Genomic DNA, 20,946 nt, shown 5'->3' with positions numbered 1-20,946 from the left:
AGTGGTACGTGGTTACCAAGCTCTGGCCTGGCCTCCTGCCATTCTGGCCAGCACTTATATTCCCTTAATCCAGCCCCCTTTGCTCCTCCTGTGGCTGCCTCTGTCCAATCAGCCTGGTTGAAATTCCTATTGGCTGTTTGCTAGAGCCAATCACAAAAGATACACCCACAAAAGATACACCCATTTCCTTGCCCTTATATGGGAGACAAAGAGCTATATATAAATGACAAATAAGTAATAATATATCTTACATGGAATCTTAATTACCAGCTCACCTCTTGCCCTTCTTGCCCTATTGCCTTCTAAAACAAATGGTTTAATCTTACATTTTATGTTCAACAGATGTCAAGGATCTTGAGTTTCACATCAACATTGAAAGATTTCCTTCATTTAATGTTTCTAAACAAAATGCCTGACAACTATATATCAAGACTGCCCGGATGGCGTCTTCTGTCTGGCAGGGGGGGGGCTGGTGGCTGACTTAATTCCAGGATAAATACAACTCTTACAACCATATGAAATAAGAATCTAGCATTCCTTAAATCCTTTGCATAATTACATTTAAGCCAATATATTTAAGCTAATATATTTCATACATTTATCATAGGTAGCCTCTTAAAAGAATAAAGCTTCTCAAAGTGAAAAGGAAGGAACTCAATAAAACACAGCTTTTAAAAGAAGCCTCTTCAGTTTGCACCTCCCCCTTTCCCCCTCCTCTCCAGCCTCAAAATAAAATAGGAAGAAGCTGCTTCTTCTGCCAAGCCAGTTGCCTTTCCAACATTTAACACATTTTAACCTTTTTTAACTCTCTCAGTTTAAGAAACAGCTTTAGAAGAGACTTCCCCAAAAATGTTCTCTTTCCAGCTAAATGTTTCTCCCCATTGCTCCTGGCCTTTTAACCTTAGAAAGAAGATCTGGCTCATTTTACTGGGAGGCACATTAGTATTATCTTTCCCCATTCCTAATGGTGTTTTCTCAGCCTTGGGGCAGCATATGTAATTCTCCCTTTTTTATGACTTTGAGAATTGTTTTTCTACTATAAATCAATGGGGCCCTTCTTGTCTTAGGAGGAAAAACATCTTGCCAAGGTTCTTTTAGGCAGCTGGTCTTTTGCCTGGCATGAAACATTTGAAAATCCTTTTTTTTTTTAAGCTCATTTTTAAATACAAGCCTTGATTGAAATATATAGAAGCTTTGATAAAAATGCAGGCTTATGATTAGATGCCTCATTCCCCCCTTTCAAGCTCAAGGACCTTCATCCCAAGTGTCCTTGATAGCTTGACCTTCATCATATTCCTGAGGTAAAGCTCTGTATAGGGCCATGATATGAGGTAGAGTTTCATTTGAAACCATCTTGCTAATTGTACTTCTAAAACATGAAATGATACATGGCATCATACATAAAACCAATACTACTACTGTCAAGAAAAACAAGCAAGACAATAGTATCCCTTTGAGTCCTGTGACATTAGGTAACCAATTGGTGAGCCATCCCATATCCCATCCTTCCCATGTTTGTACTGGGACATGTGCTATATTCTCCATCTTTGTGGCCAACACACGGATTGCCTCACCATTATCAGAAATGTTAAAGCAACAGGCATTCCCTGTCAAGTTCAAGACTCCACATAGGCCTCCCTGCCTGGCAAGTACATAATCCATTCCCATTTTCAGCTGCAAAATGGCGGCTCTACTTTCATCCAACTGTTGTGCAATAAGTCTCAAACTCTGGGCCGTTGCATTGGTTACAAGTTCCACTACTGCTTGCAATCGAATTATTCTGTTTAGATTATAAATAGGATCCCGTGCCCCTTGTATGAGCTCACCAGGATTCCAGGAGGCAGGATCATAATAGGCTATAATGCGCTCTGGCGGCCAATCATCAGTACCGCTCCAACTTTGGGTACTTCCTCCTGCTATATGAGAAATATCAGCATTCCTTCGTGTTCGCCTGGCCGAACTAGTGGGCATAATCCACATTGGTGGTAATACCCAACCCAAGAAACAAGTCCCACTCCATTTGGAAGGGAGTTTCTTGTATGCCCATTCTCCACATATCCACCACAACCATCGGGTCTGAGGTTTTTGGTACGGGGAATACAGAAGGCGAAATACCAAAAGGGGTAGAGAGTTCACAGTGCAGTATGTTAGATTGCCTTCTTCTGTCACAGTTATGTTCCACACCACTTTCCATGCATGAATAAAAGGAGGTGCACAGGGCAAGGCATTCCGAGTTCGATAGGTAGTACCGTGTGCCCAGGTATGACTATTCTTCTTATAATCCCAAGTATAGTGACAATGAGAAGAGCCTATCATGGGAGAATCAGCTGCATCTGATGATTTATGTACACAGAATTCCCCTTGTACAGGTATAACTCGTAATGGTTTAGTTGAGTTCCATCCGGGGAAATTCTGTATTTCAGTTTGGTGTGGCATTTCGCTTACCATACCAATAGCATCTAATGGTATCGGTAATAAGGGCATACCTCCCTCTGAATCATCTGGCCCAAGAGAGCAAACAAGGCAATTGGTCCTATTTGCAACATTAGCTACCATTTCAGCTAAACCTACCCACATATTGTGGTCATGGCTGAATCCATATTTAGCCAATTTGGTCAGATTCAAGGACCCTTCCCCTTCCCAAGGGATCAGGATTAATAAAATCATGTTGATGTCTAGTATATGCATTCCTTCCACAAAAGATTACCTTATTGTGATAGCAAATAATTATTAGCCCCAATATAATTCCCCCAGTGACAGAAATGGGGAACCACCAAGACCAAAACATATATCCCGAGGATCCCCAATGAGTAATATCTCTGATAATTGTTCCACAAGGGGGGGGGCAGTCAATCAATTGTATTAGAGAATCTTTCCGTTCACAGTCGCTGGTTCAGACGCTCCTCAAGCTTCAGGCGTGCGCAGGTCAGCCAGCTTCCAGGTTGTGGCTGCAGCAGGCCGGTCGTCAAATGTTGCCCGTGACCTAGCCCGTTCCCGGTAGGGCTAGATACAGGGGTTTTTGGAGAGAGTTAGTTTTAAAGGATTAGAGGGGTCACCTTTGCACGTCCAACTGCCTTCAGACTTCTTCAAACGAGAGTGATGAATCCAGGGGGTCACCTCAGCTACTTTCACCGCTGTTGGAGTAGAGAGCAAGACGGTGTAAGGTCCACGCCACTTAGGTGCAAGTGGATCACGTTTCCACTCTTTCACCCATACGCTATCGCCAGCCTGGAACTGATGAATCGGCTCGGCAATGCTGCACGGCGTGCGCTCGAGGGCCCACCTGTTAAGAGAAACAAAAACACGGGAGAGAGATTGCACTTGTTCCTGTGTCACATGATCTCCTATTTGTTTAAGGTCAGCTGGAATATCCTGAACAAAGGAGGGCGGTCTCCCATACAGGAGCTCAAAAGGTGACAACTTAAGTCTTTTTGTGGGTGCACACCGAACACGAAACAGTGTTATGGGTAACACATCTACCCATCCCAATCCCGTTTCCTGGGTTAATTTTGCCAATTGGGTTTTCAGAGTCCGATTCATTCTTTCAGTTTTCCCTGAACTCTGAGGCCTATATGCTGTATGCAGTCTCCATTTTACTTGTAGGACTCGACATACATCTTGTACTACTTGATCAATGAACGCTGGCCCATTATCACTTCCAATGCATCTAGGTAATCCAAACCTTGGGATCAATTCAGTGAGGAGTCTTTTAGTTACCTCTCGTGCCTTTTCAGTTCGGGTGGGAAAAGCTTCAACCCATCCGGTAAGAGTATCTACAAACACAAGGAGATACTTGAATCCCTTAGAAGGGACCAGCTCTGTGAAGTCCACAATTAGGCTTTCCATGGGGACGTATCCCACATGCTGAATTCCAGGAGGTTGTACCGGTCCCTGCCTGGGATTGTTTTTAGCACAAAGAACACATTTCTGTGAAATGCAAGTTGCTAATTGTGATAGATTAATAATATACAACTTCCGACTGAGACTCTCTCTAGTTGCAGTACCGCCAAGGTGAGTAGATTCATGATAATTTCTTACAATTGTGCCTGCTAGATGATGAGGTACATAAATCCTATTGTCCGGCAGGATCATCCAACCGTCCTTCACAACTGCTCCTTCCTGTTCAGCCCACTTCCTCTCTTCTGGGGTATAGTGAGGTTTAACTTCTTCTGGAACTACCTCTGGTATGAGGGCTGCTATAAATCCTCCCACAGGCTTTTGGGCTGCCTCTCGGGCTGCTTTGTCAGCAGCATGATTTCCTCTGGTTATTGGATCCCTTCCTCGTCCATGACCTTTGCAGTGCATTACAGCAATCTGTTCTGGAGCCCATACTGCTTCTAACAGGATTTCTACTTCAGGTCCATATTTCAAGGCCTTCCCGTGGGCTCCGATTAGACCTCTTTCTTTCCATAGAGCTCCATGTGCATGCAGGGTTAAGAAGGCATATTTTGAATCAGTATAGATGTTTGCCTTACATCCGGCTGCCAATTGCAGAGCTCTAGTTAAACCTATAAGTTCAGCCTTTTGTGCTGAGGTGCCAGCAGGCAAAGCTTCAGCTTCCACAACTTCCTCATTGGTGACCACAGCATATCCTGCCCGTCTGGCACCTTCATGCAGGTAACTGCTACCATCAGTATAATATACAACATCTGGATTTTTTAATGGCTCATCTTTCAGATCAGGTCTACTGGAATAAACTTCATCCATTATTTGGAGACAATCATGTGATTCCTCATCATCTACCTCTGGTAGGGGCAGCAAAGTCGCTGGATTGAGCATATTCACTACTCGTAGATGAATCCTGGGATTTTCACACAATAGGCCTTGGTATCTAGCCATCCTTGGGTTCGTTAGCCAATAACTACCCTTATATTCCATGAGTGTCAGAACAGCATGAGGTACATTCACATACATCGTCTGGCCAAAGGTAAATTTATCAGCTTCTTTGACAAGGCTCGCAGTGGCCGCTACTGCCCTTAGGCATGGAGGCCATCCTTTTGCTACTGAGTCCAATTGTTTAGACAAATAAGCTACTGGACGGTTCCAACTTCCTAATCTCTGGGTCAGGACTGCCGCTGCAATCCCATTCTGTTCATGTACATACAGCTGAAAGGGTTTTTCCGAATTAGGCAATCCAAGGGCTGGTGCCTCCATAAGTCGCTGTTTGATAACTAAAAAGGCTTGTTTCTGCTCAGGTCCCCATACGAATGGGTCCTTTTCTGCACCTCGAGTGCTTTCATGTAAGGGCTTGGCCAGACTACTGAAATCAGGTATCCATAGTCTACAAAACCCTGCTGTTCCCAGGAATCCCCTAAGTTGTTTTCTTGTGGTAGGTTCCTTGATAAGGCAAATAGCTTCTTTCCTCTCTGGTCTCAATGCTCGTTGTTGGTGTGAGATGTCAAAGCCCAAATATTTGACCTTTTCTAAACATAACTGTGCCTTTTTCTGGGAAACTCGGTAGCCAGCTTCCCAGAGCAAGTGGAGCAGTTCCTCTGTCCCTTCTTTACAGGTATCAAAATCCTTTGCAGCTAGTATAAGATCATCCACATATTGCAGAACCACCTTTTCTCCCGGTATTGAGGGGTAACTTGTTAGATCCCTCGCCAAGGCAGTGCCAAATAAAGTTGGGGAATTTTTGAATCCTTGGGGCAATCTTGTCCAGGTTAGCTGGCCTTTTGTTCCTGTCAAAGGGTCTTCCCACTGGAAGGCAAATATAGGTTGGCTCTGTGGTGCCAGCCGGCAACAGAAGAATGCATCTTTCAAGTCCAATACAGTAAAAAATGTTGCTTCTGGTGGGATCAAACTCAGCAAGGTATATGGGTTTGGTACATTTGGGTGCAAGGTCTCGATAGCCTGGTTTACGAGCCTCAAGTCCTGCACTGGCCTGTATTCATCTGTCCCAGGTTTTCGAACAGGCAAAAGGGGTGTGTTCCATTCTGATTGGCAAGGCTTAAGCAGACCATATTTTAATAGGCGGTCCAAATGTTTCTGGATGCCCTCCGCTGCTCGCCGGGGTAAGGGATATTGCTTTACAGATACAGGGGTAGCCATAGGTTTTAGGGTTACTACAATTGGAGCTATATTCTTAGCCATTCCTGGTGGGCTATTTTCAGCCCATACTCCTGGTGGCACCTGTAGAGTTCGGAGGAGCTTGTTTAATTCTGTATCCAATGTGGGTTGGACTTGCAAGGCTGACATTAGGCGCCATGATTGTTCCTTAGGTACTGAGAGGGTAATTATTCCTGCTGCTTTTGATGGCAGTTTCATTTCTGGACCTCGAGGAGTGAAAGTGATTTGGGCCTGCAATTTGGACAGCATATCTCTACCTAAGAGAGGTATTGGACACTCAGGTATATACAAAAACTGATGGGTTAAACGATGTCCCCCAATCTGGCATTCCAAAGGTTGGAGGAAAGACCTCTTGGCTGACTGTCCAGTGGCACTTTTAATGACTACACTTTTAGATGCCTTTTTCTGCAATAGTTCTGGGAGTACCGAGTATTCAGCCCCAGTATCAATCATAAAGTCTATTAAATGGCTCCCTAATTGAATCGTGACCGTGGGCTCCTGGAAGCCTAACTTTATGGAGTCCGGTCGTTCCTAGTCTTGGGTAAAATCCTCTTCTGCCAGTCCAATGAAATTGTCTCTACTCCGTCCCTGTCCTGGTCTCTGATATCTTCCATCTCGGATCATTCCCCGTCCCCGTCCCTGGTTTCTTGGGCCGGAGCCTGGGCCTGGGCCTGGGCCTGGGCGCACTTCTTCCAACCTCAGGGGTTCAGGACACTCCCGCTTCCAATGACCCTCCTTCTTGCAATTTGCACATTGATTCCTTCCCAGTGGTGGATTCCTTCCTCGCCCTCGCCCTCCATTTAAGGGGCGGTGGTCTTGCTTCACTGCTGTGGCTAGCATTACCATCTTTTCCTTCTGCCACTTCTTCTTCTCTTGCTTCTCAGCCTCATCCCTATTCCGATAAACTCGGCGTGCAATGGCCATAATTTGGCTCATCAGCATCCCTTCCCATCCTTCTGATTTCTGAATTTTCTTACGAATGTCAGAAGCGCACTGGGCCACAAATGTAGCAGTAATCATTCTACTGTTTTCAGGGGCTTCAGGGTCAAAAGGAGTCCATATACGATAGGCTTCTTGCAGCCTCTCTAAAAAGTCTCCCGGACTCTCATTTGGTTTTTGTTCTACTTCTGAAACTTTAGACATATTAGTGGGCTTCTGGCATGCCCTGCGGATACCTTGCACAAGTGTCTGGCGGTAGGTGGTAAGTCTGGCCAGGTGAATTGCATTGTTTGGATCCCAATTAGGATCTTCCAAGGGAAAGTTATCTTGGAGATGACGGTCAATATTATAAATATTTCCCGCTCTGGCCTGCTCACGCAAATATATCTGTGCCTTTTCAATTATGTCTCTCCTTTCCTCAGTGGTGAACAGAGTATTTAGGAGCTGGCGACAATCTGTCCAAGTAGGGCTATGAGTATTTACTATTGAAGTCACCAAGTCCATCATAGCCTGAGGTTTTTCTGCAAAAGATGGGGTGTGTGTTTTCCAATTCATCAGATCTGTAGTTGTGAATGGAATATATTGCAAGGTCGAAGTTCGAGGTGGCCGTGGTCCGGGTTGCCCATTAACCAGTGCAGGCTCCTCAAGTGCATCAAATACTCTTCTAAGAGGGGCTACTACGTGATCTTTCTCTTCACTTTGCTCTAGGGGCCTCAAATCATAGGGGATGGTATCTGTCGCAAGGCGTTCTTTTAGCAGCTTTATACGCCTGGCTGTATTGCTTGCTGACCGAGCAAGGTCTCCCTGTAACTTCTGTAATATTTCTCTGGGACTTGGATGCACAGGGGTTTGGGGTGGGCAATCAGTTGTTCCACTAAAGGAGACTGTAGATGGAGGTCTATTAGGAGTCACAGGTGGAATAACCACTTCTGCTTGGGCTTTATTATAGAACTCCAATGCCTCCTGAAGATATTTATCATAATCTATCAAGGAATCAAGCTCTGTGACTCCACTCCCATTATTCATTCCAGTTTCTTGCCTTGGGGTTACAACTGGTGGAGTGTTTGGATTAAGCTCCCTTCGATGTGGAGCATAGGGTGGAGGTGGAAGCACCTCTTCCTCTGGCCCCTCAAAAATGGGTTTGAGTTTATTTGGCAAGATTCCTTTCCTAGCTTCGGCTTTTACAGCCAATAATTTGCATCGTTTGACTTTGCATTCCCTTATCCATGGAGGATTTTTATTTAATGTGCTCAGCCAGGAATCTATATATGGAAATTGTTCTGGGCACCCTCCAGTTTCTTTGGCGATATCAGTCCAAAGTTTGCTTACTAAATTTATATCAAAGGTTCCCTGGGATGGCCATCCAGTAATTTGTTTTGGCCATTCTAGTTCACATAACGTTCTCAAGCGCTCTGGCGTCATTTTGACACCATATGCCCCTGAGAAGGCTTTCTTAAAATTATTTAACATACACTCAAGAGGTGTATTTTCCCCCTTTGAACCCCCAACTCCCATTGTATGGCCCTGTGAAGTATCCACTCAGTCACTCACAGACGCGCTTCGTGGGTTTCCTTGCCTAGTTGGAGTCGCCTCACTAGGAACCGAAGTACTGCCCACTCCACACTCAGGTCAGCTACAGATTGCTCTGTACTTTCTCACACATACAATGCGCTGGATACTTCACCACACTCTACCTCCCAATTTTTCCCTTTCCCTACACCAGATCACCATCTGATGTACCCAACCACCTAGCGTACTCAGTTTCCCCTTACTGAGACGCAGAAGTTTGATCAAGACTTCTCTTCCTCCTAATTAATTGGAGGGCCAAAAATCCCTTTGTGCACTTACCCTTGGTTGGTTCCCTGTTTTCCCCGGTCCGTCGCCGCCAGTGAGCAGGGTATCAGACAGACGAGTCTTCTGCGTTCCCCCTGGAAAAATTTACCAGTGCGCGCTTTGGGTAAGCAGTTGTCCTCTCTCTTGTACCCTGCCCAGTAGGGCGAAGGGGCTGCGTTCCAGCAGACCACTTATCCGAGTCACAGGGCACCATAAAATGTAGCACCCTGCTTGTGGTTAACGCTTAGCTGGAATGAAATATTCAACGCAGCAATAGAGAAATTAAAATAGTAATTTATTTGTCAGACAAATAAATAAGAGGCTCAGTGGTACGTGGTTACCAAGCTCTGGCCTGGCCTCCTGCCATTCTGGCCAGCACTTATATTCCCTTAATCCAGCCCCCTTTGCTCCTCCTGTGGCTGCCTCTGTCCAATCAGCCTGGTTGAAATTCCTATTGGCTGTTTGCTAGAGCCAATCACAAAAGATACACCCACAAAAGATACACCCATTTCCTTGCCCTTATATGGGAGACAAAGAGCTATATATAAATGACAAATAAGTAATAATATATCTTACATGGAATCTTAATTACCAGCTCACCTCTTGCCCTTCTTGCCCTATTGCCTTCTAAAACAAATGGTTTAATCTTACATTTTATGTTCAACAGATGTCAAGGATCTTGAGTTTCACATCAACATTGAAAGATTTCCTTCATTTAATGTTTCTAAACAAAATGCCTGACAACTATATATCAAGACTGCCCGGATGGCGTCTTCTGTCTGGCAGGGGGGGGGCTGGTGGCTGACTTAATTCCAGGATAAATACAACTCTTACAACCATATGAAATAAGAATCTAGCATTCCTTAAATCCTTTGCATAATTACATTTAAGCCAATATATTTAAGCTAATATATTTCATACATTTATCATAGGTAGCCTCTTAAAAGAATAAAGCTTCTCAAAGTGAAAAGGAAGGAACTCAATAAAACACAGCTTTTAAAAGAAGCCTCTTCAGTTTGCACCTCCCCCTTTCCCCCTCCTCTCCAGCCTCAAAATAAAATAGGAAGAAGCTGCTTCTTCTGCCAAGCCAGTTGCCTTTCCAACATTTAACACATTTTAACCTTTTTTAACTCTCTCAGTTTAAGAAACAGCTTTAGAAGAGACTTCCCCAAAAATGTTCTCTTTCCAGCTAAATGTTTCTCCCCATTGCTCCTGGCCTTTTAACCTTAGAAAGAAGATCTGGCTCATTTTACTGGGAGGCACATTAGTATTATCTTTCCCCATTCCTAATGGTGTTTTCTCAGCCTTGGGGCAGCATATGTAATTCTCCCTTTTTTATGACTTTGAGAATTGTTTTTCTACTATAAATCAATGGGGCCCTTCTTGTCTTAGGAGGAAAAACATCTTGCCAAGGTTCTTTTAGGCAGCTGGTCTTTTGCCTGGCATGAAACATTTGAAAATCCTTTTTTTTTTTAAGCTCATTTTTAAATACAAGCCTTGATTGAAATATATAGAAGCTTTGATAAAAATGCAGGCTTATGATTAGATGCCTCAACAGCTTGCAGGAAAATGTGCCATTTTATTAAAATTCCATCAAAATTCCCTTCCGGTTGGCAAATAAGGAAATCTTCCAAGTTTTGAGGATGCATCTCATCTTAAGTATGCACATATTTGGATGTGAATCCTTCTGACTTCAATTAGACTGGTTTTAACCTTTAAAGCCCTATATGGCCTAGGACCCTCGTACCTACGGGACCGCCTCTCCTGGTATGTCCCACAGAGGAACTTACGGTCTGCAAATAAAAACATCTTGAAGATCCCAGGCCATAGAGAGGTTAGGCTGGCCTCAACTAGAGCCAGGGCCTTTTCGGCCGCGGCTCCAATCTGGTGGAACGCTCTGTCACAAGAGACCAGGGCCCTGCGGGACTTGACATCTTTCCGCAGGGCCTGCAAAACAGAGCTGTTCCACCAGGCCTTTGGTCTTAGTTACCTTAAGAGTTGAAATGCAACTGATTTTCACCAAAGTTTGCAGTTTCCTAACAACATAATGTCCAAATCTGCCCTGAACCTGTGATTAAATTAGATTTTTCACTTTAAGAACTATCTGAACTATATACCAGAAGTTACAACAGGGCATAGACCAAGGGGAAAAGCAGTTCTAATGTTGTGGATAGAATACTAACAGCATTTGCAGAGATTATTGGCTATAAATACATTTAGGAATATAAAAATAGAACTGCAGACTATAAATCGCATTAAGAATACTTTGTAGTTTTTACCACTCTAGAGATGACATTGGGAAGCTGCCACCAAGGGCAACCAAATAGTTGGAGCATGGTAAGTTTGAATGTGGTGCCACCTTTCATAAATTACAATGTTTTAGTGTTAGTTTTTCAAACCTTTCTTCCTAATATTTTTCATTATAGAGTCACTTTTTCATAGTTTTTAAAGTGCTGTCCAAGACATTTTTTTACTTTTCTGGATCTTACCCAAAGTGCTTTGTTTTTTTTTTAAAAAAAATCATAAAATTCATATACCGTTTGATTATTATTATTTTTTAAAAAAGCAAAGAAACCTCACAGTGTTTGCAAAAATGGGATGAGTCCGTTCTGTAGCCACAGGGAAATGTATATCTTTCTGCTTGACAAACCTAGAAAATGTCGGGAGACGAAGAACAAGACAGTCACAACTCCCCTTTTGACACTTCCCTGAGGCATTCTAGGTGACTCTGCATTTATTTTAGATTGCTGCTAGGGTCCTGTTAAAAACTGCTACAGAGCTCACACCTGGTGTTTTGATTTGGCGGCTTTCCTGTTAGCAAACTATACTTATCAGAGACAAATTCAAAAATGTTTAGTTCTCTTTGTTTTCTCGGTTTTCATTGATCAAAGACCACTGTTTCCTGCTGACTGACAAGTGCCATAGATAGTTTGTTAGAGCTCCAGAAGCAGCAGGAAGCATTTGCCAAAATGAGGGGTCTTAAACTATAGGCTCCCACTGTTGTGTATTAAGTTACAACACTCCTCCTCTACGAACAACTTTCCAGCATTCCATCTGGCAACTTACTGGAACATCCTATTCTACATAGTACCAGATCTGGTCCCTGGTTGATCTAGCTCAGTATGAAAGGTCTTCCCCAGCCAGATTTAGAGATGTCAGGCATTGAACGAGGGATCTTATGAATGCAAAACAAGTGCTCTGTCTTCTTGAACTGTCATTAAAAACTGAAAGTCATGAAACAGACTTTCATGATTAGAAACATTCATTATTAGTCATTCTGGAAGCTGGGATTGATAGTCAGTGTTTAAAAACTGTAAGACTGGGTGAGGAGCATCTATCACTTTGTGATCTTTGGCAGAATTGGATGGGATGAGTAGGCATATTAGTGCCTCCTGAAAGGCTGAATCCTGCCAAATTTCAGAAAGATCAACACAGAGGGTTTCCTATAGACTGTAAGGGCAACATTTACAGGTTTAGGGTCAAAAGAAGATTTACTTAATCTCCTCTGGAGTTTTGAAGGAAATTGGTCCGAAAATAACAGAGCAGAGGAAGATGCCTTTTGGTAAGAAAGCTACCATTTTTCAAATTGTCCCAAAAGGTTTAGTTCAATGACTTATTTAAAGCTGATTTGGGGGAGGAACTAAAAGTGACCCCCTCCCCCGGAGGTTTGCAGGCACTGCAGGGCCTGTAGGCATGGTACTGCACACCGATGAAGCAACTTGTTTTCCTTTGAAGAGTAGGCTGGAATGGGCAAGGGATATTTCCCCCCCACAGAAACAGCCTTCCTAGAAGCACTTTGTCATAAGATAGTATGCTTCCCCAGTGCTATTGGTGGGTTGGGACTGGAAATGTCCCATATGTGGACCCATATTTTCCCCCATCCCAAATCCCACATAGTGTAACGCCTATGCTGCTTCGTGTATGCAGCGGTGTAGCTATTTGCTCAGGTGCCTGGTGCGGGGGCGTGTCCTGCAGCCGGGGGCAGAGCAATCCACCCACGGGGGCGGGGCGATCTTCCCATGGAGATGGGGCGAGCTGCCAGTGGGGGTGGGGTGATCTGCCCATGGGGGTGGGGCAAGCCTCTCCAACGCTTGGAGCCTCTCCACTGCCTCCCCCTCAGCTGCGGAGAGGCAGTAGGCAGACACAAGTCCCATGCTGCCATTTCAGGCAGTGCAGAACCTGCAGGCGCCTAAGTCACCACATCACCCCTAAAAAGTTTCATGAGCCCAATTTTTAAATTTTATTTTAAAACTGATTTTGTCACCCCCCCCCAGTGATGACTGCAGCCTCCGCACCCTCTTCCTCTGCCACTGCGTGTATGTGTGAGTGTGTTTGTCTTGAGAGTAAGAAGGGAACTTCTGATTCTTGCGCTACCCTGTTCTCCTCTTGCTTGACTTTTCTGACTCTGACTCCTCCTTGGGCAAGAGGGACTGGGGCTGCCTTTTTAAGTACATTAGAAAACTGCTGGTGGTGTACTGCCCTGGAACCATCCCCCTTGTCCAGCTGTTTCCTGCAATGTAGACACATTGCACATATGTGTTCCTCAGCCAACTCAGAGTGAACCCAGGCCATGTTTTGCTGCTTTTCTGGGCATGCAGAGTCTCTACCTTCATTCGGGGCAATCACTGTTTCATGTTCACTGTGCTTAAAAGACAGAATTAGCAAAGAACAGAAAGAAGCCAAGAGCAATGCTATTTATACCACAACATCCCTCCCTGTAAACATTAGGAAAGCTTTTCAACATGGACCCACATAATCAGTTTTCTGATTATCTCTTCCAAGTGACACTCAACAATCTCGTTTCTCAATGGCCCCGTTTTGGCTGCACTTCTGTTGGCAGTCACCACCCAAGTTTGCTTTTAAGAGACCTGCCGTCTCCTGCTCAGCGCAAGAGCTTTCAACAGCACAAGCACAGTAGGAAACTTGGGAAAGGACTAGAAGGCAAAATGAGAGTGTTTCCCACTTTAAAAAGGGGATCAGCATGAAAAAAAAACCATGCAGAACTCAAAAAGTAGAGCAACAGCGTTTTAAAGGTTAAATATCTCGAGCATATTTGGGCATGGTTTTTTTTTTTATCTTTAAATAAAAAGAACTGTATGTGGGAGTGAGAGGGAACAAACAAATTTAAATGTGTAAGTGTTAACATTTTACAACTGTCACTGCTTTTATTTAGAATTATAAGAAGCTACTGTGGCGCAAGTCACATGAAAGGACTGGTGACCCAGTTACAATTCAGTGAAGCTTCTTCCTTTCTTTTAAGAGGTGGAATAACTTTAATGGGGAATTGATGCCCCTTCTATTGTATGATTGACTTGACAAGCTGGTTGTTTACTGCATTTCATCCATCCTAATCATTCCCTGGTTCCCTGAGACCTTTCTAGTGACATGTTAAATGAGTTATTTGCAACTCATGGACAAACCTGAAAGGGCCATGTGCATCTGGAAATCTGTTGCGGGTTAAGTCAGAGATCAAACTTAGCCATTCTTGCAGACATAATCGTTTATCATCATTATCTTAATTTCCAATGTCAGGTTGTCATACTGTCTAACATTTCATTCCACCATCACCATCATTTTACTATTTCTATCCCGCCCATCTGACTGGGTTACCCCAGCTACTCTGAGAGGCTTTCCACCCCCAGCATGGGGTTTGAACACAAATTCCTGACCAGCAAGTGAGTCTTTTGGTATTGTGTCCACCACACAAACCTCCTTCAATTACGCTTCCCTCTTGTTTCCCCACTTCCTCTGCATGCAAATGACCCTTGGCTTATAAGAAGCTCAGCCATGCTCTAATGCCTCCACAAGGCCACCCCAACAAATCCCTGTAATAGGACAGGGGTGCAGTTAGGTGTGTACAGTATCAAGCAACAGATTAGTACAGTGGTACTGCGGGTTACAAGGACGCGGGTGGCGCTGTGGGTAAAACCTCAGTGCCTAGGACTTGCCGATTGTATGGTCGGCGGTTCGAATCCCCGCGGCGGGGTGAGCTCCCGTCTTTCGGTCCCAGCTCCTGCCCACCTAGCAGTTCGAAAGCACCGCTAAGTGCAAGTAGATAAATAGGTACCGCTTTATAGCGGGAAGGTAAAGGGCGTTTCCGTGTGCTGCGCTGGTGCTGGTTCGCCAGAGCAGCTTCGTCACGCTGGTCATGTGACGCGGAAGTGTCTTCGGACAGCGCTGGCTCCCGGCCTCTTAAGTGAGATGAGCGCACAACCCTAGAGTCGGACACGACTGGCCTGTACGGGGAGGGGTACTTTTACCTTTACTGCGGGTTACATACGCTTCAGGTTACACACTCCGCTAACCCAGAAATAGTGCTTCAGTTTAAGAACTTTGCTTCAGGATAAGAACAGAAATCATGCTCCGGCGGTGTGGCAGCAGCAGGAGGCCCCACTAGCTAAAGTGGTGCTTCAGGTTAAGAACAGTTTCAGGTTAAGAGCGGACCTCTGGAATGAATTAAGTACTTAACCTGAGGTACCACTGTACATGGCTCTGGTCCATAGGATGCGACCTTTGCTATGCCTCATGCAGTTTCTGTTTGCACGGCCGCAGCTGACGTAGTGAAGTTTTGAGATTCAGAGAAGAATTCGGACTGTCTTGCAGAATTTGTATTAGCATGCAAAAGCAGTCTTGCATTAAATGAGCCTTCCTTCAAGGTTCCTCAGCTGCTGAGGTAAGGTGGGGGGGGGGGAGAGAAAGAGAGAGAGAGAGAAAGGTTCCTGATTTGGACCTGAGGGCATTCTCTTCACCGCCTAATAGTTTGGCAGAGAAATGGCAACCCCTAGCATAATCCCCAAAGCAGGGACAGCACATCAAGTTTTCTTTAGGCTGAAGGGCATTTTGGAAGGACAAGAGAGATCTACAAAGCAGGCTAAAACGACAAACTTTTGCACACTTTGCAGAGAAGCAGCAAGTGAGGCTTGCTGTCAAGAAAATGCACACGGGATCAGGAAGTTTGTTAAGGGTGTTGGGAGTAGTTGCTCTATGAGGGTTAAACTACAGTTCTTAGGATTCTGGTAGAATGTGGCAAACCTCTTCAATAAAGTTGGGAGTATAGTAACAGTACCAGGTTTGTGGTGTTTTAAAATTAGGCAGTGCCTTCCAGTGAGATGTGAGAGGTCTGGGATTCTCTGCATGTAGTAGCATTGACTAATATTCCACAACAAAGACTTTAATTGATGTAAAAGGTAAGCCTGTGACCACTTATCCCTTAAACTGATAATAAAACTGAGGCAATTTGGAAACAAAACTGGATATTTATTTATGCACACTCAATGAAAGTGAAAGCTTAATGGTTGTTCTGATTAGGGACAGCACTTTGTTTCAGTCAGAATCACTTTTACATACATCATGATTTTATTTTTAGTTTTTTAAAAACTCTGTTTAAGACTCACTTTAAACTTGTTTCTAAATAATCTGATTCCTCTTGGAATGGCTTTTTTTCTGCTAACCAAGTAAAGCCCTCTTCTAGGATCTTTTCCTTACCTTGAAGGAAACAATCTAGTCTGCCCTGCATTTTAAACCCCTGACTACCCAGCTAACCCCTTAGCCAAGCCCTTTCCAGTCCCATCTAAATGGTTTCCAAGCCTCATCTAACTGTAAACTGCCAGGTTCTATCTTTCAACTTTGCACTCCCTCCTGAATGATTGGCACTCCACCCAGCCCTGATTGGCTGCAGGGACTCCAGGGGAGTGACCCAAGGTCCATTCATTACAGGAACCATGCACTTTAAATATATGGTGTGACTGTGACTAGCTAAGTAAGTGCATTGCAAAACTAGAAAATGCCCTCCATATGCACATTGCTTCTTCTTTTCTATATAAAGTTCTCAGCTTTGCTGAGGCTGCTCAGATCTCTCCCCCCGCACTTCCGGGGACCACCTGAAAGGTGCCAGAACGCTGTTCTGGAACGTTCCAGCCGAGAAAAAAAGCCCTGGTGCTTAGTGTTGTTGGAGACACTGATTTCCCTCACATAGCTACAGTTCTCAGAGTTCCTGTGCAAGTCAAAGGAAAGCCATTTCTCTCCCCAAGGAGAAAAGAATCTAGCCCCAACAATCCATAGAGGAGAAAAAACCACCACCAAAAGCAATCCTTGTGGTAAAACGGTCCTTTCTGGGAGCAACATTTTACCCACCCTGTATTTTCTTTAAATCCTTGCTATTTCCCCCCACCCTATATTCCCATTATACCCACCCACCCATGCCGGAGAATCACTGCGGATACCATTCAGAAATTTGACAGGCTTCAAGCCCTCAGAAGGGATGACTACGACTGCAAATTGCATCCAATTTGGGTATAAAATGAGAATGTTATAGACGTTTCCATTAGAAGTTTTTTTTTTAAGGTGCCTTGCACAAAAGAACCTGCATTTGGCAGGCTGGAATGGTTGATATTCCTGAAAATTTTATCCACTTCTATTAAAAGTTCAAAAAAGTTACATTTTTTTTTTTAGATTCCACATTATACTGAATGCAGGAAAAAGAGAATTTAGTTTGTAACAGATCTAATTCACTCTCAAATAACAAGCTGAAGTGGAAGGACACAGGATGTCCCTGAAACCTTTGTAGGTTTCCCAAAGCTGTGGATACAGATAGAAATCAAATCACCCTCCTAGTTTCTGATGCTTTTTTTGGAATATTTTTACTATAATTTAGAAAAAGGGAGATAAAGATTATTATCAAATATCTTTTTCATAGCTCCCTTCTGCAGTTGTAGAGTGCTTCTGAGGCAACTGGTGGGAGAATCATGTCCACATACTGTGCATCTGTAGAATGTGGTAGAAAATATCTGGCCAGATTTGGTACCAGAGGATTCAAACTCTATTTACACTTGGGAGTTACACATCTGGGAGTAGTGAAACTTCCAACTCTGCTGTACTGAACTTGTCGATTCAGGGATTAGAAGAGAAATAAAAAGGAAAAACCACAAGCAACTGCTTTGAAACTACACTCTGAAAAGAAATAGTAACTGTTCAGTAAATATCCCGTTAAGGTCTTGAACCTTTGAACACTTATGAGCATCTTTAATTACATTTATCTCAGGGCCTAGCATGCTGCTGAAAGGAGTGAGACTTCACCGGCCACTAATCGGCTGATTAAACTAAATGTTATTAGTATCTCAGGAATTGAGCATTAGAGGAATTAACTGCGAGTGCACATGCTTTTTGGTACAGCTGGAAACAGGATAAGAATCTGTTTTTTGTTTTGTTTTAAAATAGCCAACTTCACCCTAAGTAGGCCACATAGAAGCCAACTCCTAGGGGCTGAAGGGGCTCCAATATAAAATATTGGAGGGGACTGCCCCCCCCCCCAAGTTAATGGGCATTGCCATTCAAATGGTGTGCATGCACCTTGTCATGTAAGTGGAGCAGGACTTACCTGAGCTCCCCCCCCCCAATATTTTATTTAAGTTGGCACCCCTGGGAGGTTAGATACATACAGTTGATATCAAGCTTGTTAAGGAAACAGAACTGGCAATATACACTTTTCCAAGAGGACTCCAAGCAAGATAGCTTTGTGTGTTTGTGTATGTGTGTGTTCCCCATCAAGATGAAATGATAATTTATTTGTTCTTACTGTATTATCAAATGGTGGATGTTGGTGGTGGTAGGGTCATAGGAGTCAATTCCTAGGGGCTTAGGTCCCTTTGCCCCCCCCAAAAAAATATTTGAGGAGGCCGGGCCCCACCAAAGTTAATAAACATTGCTATTCAAATGGTGTCTGGTTCCCTCCCCCAATATTTTATTGAAGCTGCCATCCCTGAGTAGGGTTCTTTGTGCATTTTAATCAGCTTTGTAATGTTTGGAGGTGTGTTTTTAGAATAAAAATTAAAATGTATCGCTCTTCAAAATATGTAGAATGCAGTGTCGCAAAAGCTTATCTGATTTTGAGAATTCACGTGATAGGTATGCTAATAAAATTATTAAAGAAAACCTTGAAAAAATGAGAAAGGTGAGATAAAGGAATGTTATCTAGCTGTGTGCAAAAGGTTTCTTAAAAAAAAATATAAACCAGACTTATTCAATGTGAGAATCACATGCAGAAAATCAGATTTCAAGGTGAATTCATCAGTAATCTCAAAAGAGGGAGGATGCAAGATGATCAGGTACCATCAAGGCTTGACAAAAGCTAGAAATTCAAACCCCAAACTGAGGCCATTTTAGAAGCTCTCATAGCCTTTGTGTTTTCCATATGTGGGTACCGGTAAATTAATATGTAAACAATTTTGCCAGTAGAGCACATCATGGAGTGAAAGTCCCATCCCAAAATATCAACAAAGGTATATCCAGCAAATTGGAAACTCGAAAAAAGGCAGGCTAATTTTTATAAAGAGAAGAATTGGACTCAACACAATAGATTATTGGTGGGGAAAAGAAGGTTTAAAGACGTCTAGCCTGATGCATACCCAAAGTGGTTGCTGTGAAATTAAGCAATTCTGTGGTGTGACAGACAATAGCTTCTCTTCCACCAGTAACATCATTGTAGCTTACCTGGACAGGACTGGTGCTGGAGCAGGGCAATGGCAAAGTTGGGGCGGCATGGGTGCCCCAGAAGGAATGTCAAATTGGCCCCACCAGTGTATGTGTGCAGCCTGATCGTTGCCCCACTCTCAGGCCCCTCCAGGTCAACAGCAATCATACCAGTGTCTGGAAGGCAGCTTCATGGCTCCACTCCACAATATCAGCTGCTACCACCACCAACAGATCCCATGGATTGGATATAGTTTCTGTTGCTGTGACTAACATAGCTAATGTATTTCTGTTCCGACAACAAAGTTTCTGGAAATATGTCTGGAATTGGCTTGACTTGGACGCTGCTGCTATTGTCTCTACATAATCATCTAGTTGAGAAAAGAGAGAGTTTCCATTCACTTTTTTCCAGTACCTTTGGAGATGGAACATGATAGGATCAACATCATCAGCAACTGAGGTACTGCATAGCTGTGGAGCTGCATTCAATTTGCAGTGACCTTCTTTAATGTGCCTATTAGAACTATGCTCTTTTGCCCCACTGGTATTTTTTGGTCTGTCTTTTCCTGCTCAGGGTGTAAGCATTTATTCAGGGTTGCTGATATGCTGTTTATAAGTAGAGTCCAATCATCCCTCATGAAAGCTTTTTGCCTTATTAATGTCATATTATCATCAGCTGCTCATGTACCTCTCATCACCTTTAGGCAAGAAAGGCGTACATGCGGAAATTTATTACTCTCTTGCAAAGTTGGTTCCACTTGGATTCCGTCAGATCAATTCATTTCCTCATAGTTCTTTTAATCTGCCTAGTATTGCAGCTGCCAAGGAACTAGCTTCATGTTAAATACCTGTGGGCTATACATTCTTAATAAGGCAAGTCGCTTTATCACCTAAAGTGCTTCTCATATCCTCATTTATAAACAGCGCAAAGCCAGCAAGCTCAGGCTCACACCATGCTCTTTGTGAGCTCATCATCTCACTCACTCCTTTTGGCCATGAATGACCCAGACCTTTTTGCGAGTCAGCCACCAGCAACAGCAGCCTGAGTGTGCAAAAGCATTCTCTATTGTTCTCTCTGTCAATTTACAGGTTGATATGGTCTTTTACAGCAAAAGTCACCGGGTGTTGAATCTGACCTTGAATATACAGTAGTACCTCGGGTTAAGAACTTAATTTATTCTGGAGGTCTGTTCTTAACCTGAAACTGTTCTTAACCTGAGGTACCACTTTAGCTAATGGGGCCTCCCACTACCACCACGCCACCTGAGCATGATTTCTGTTCTCATCCTGAAGCAAAGTTCTTAACCTGAGGTACTATTTATGAGTTAGCGGAGTCTGTAACCTGAAGCGTATGTAACCTGAAGTGTCTGTAACCCGAGGTACCACTATATTGATATCCATGACTTTAAAAGTATCACGTGGAAATATTCTTTATCTGGTATGATAAAAAATGGCAAGTAAGCCTTTTAAACAGGTTTGCAAAATATATATTTTAATTGGGTAGAAAGGGATGTTCCATGCATTTGTTTTCAAATATAAATTGCAACAAATTTTAAAATACGTAATTATTAAAATATGCAGTTAACAATATGCACACACATATACACACATGCATCCCATAAAATCATTTATCTAAAA

Source organism: Podarcis erhardii, assembly GCF_964252035.2.
Source record: "Podarcis erhardii genome assembly, chromosome: 9".
Lineage (NCBI taxonomy): Eukaryota > Metazoa > Chordata > Lepidosauria > Squamata > Lacertidae > Podarcis > Podarcis erhardii.
Note: the sequence above shows the minus strand (reverse complement) of the source record.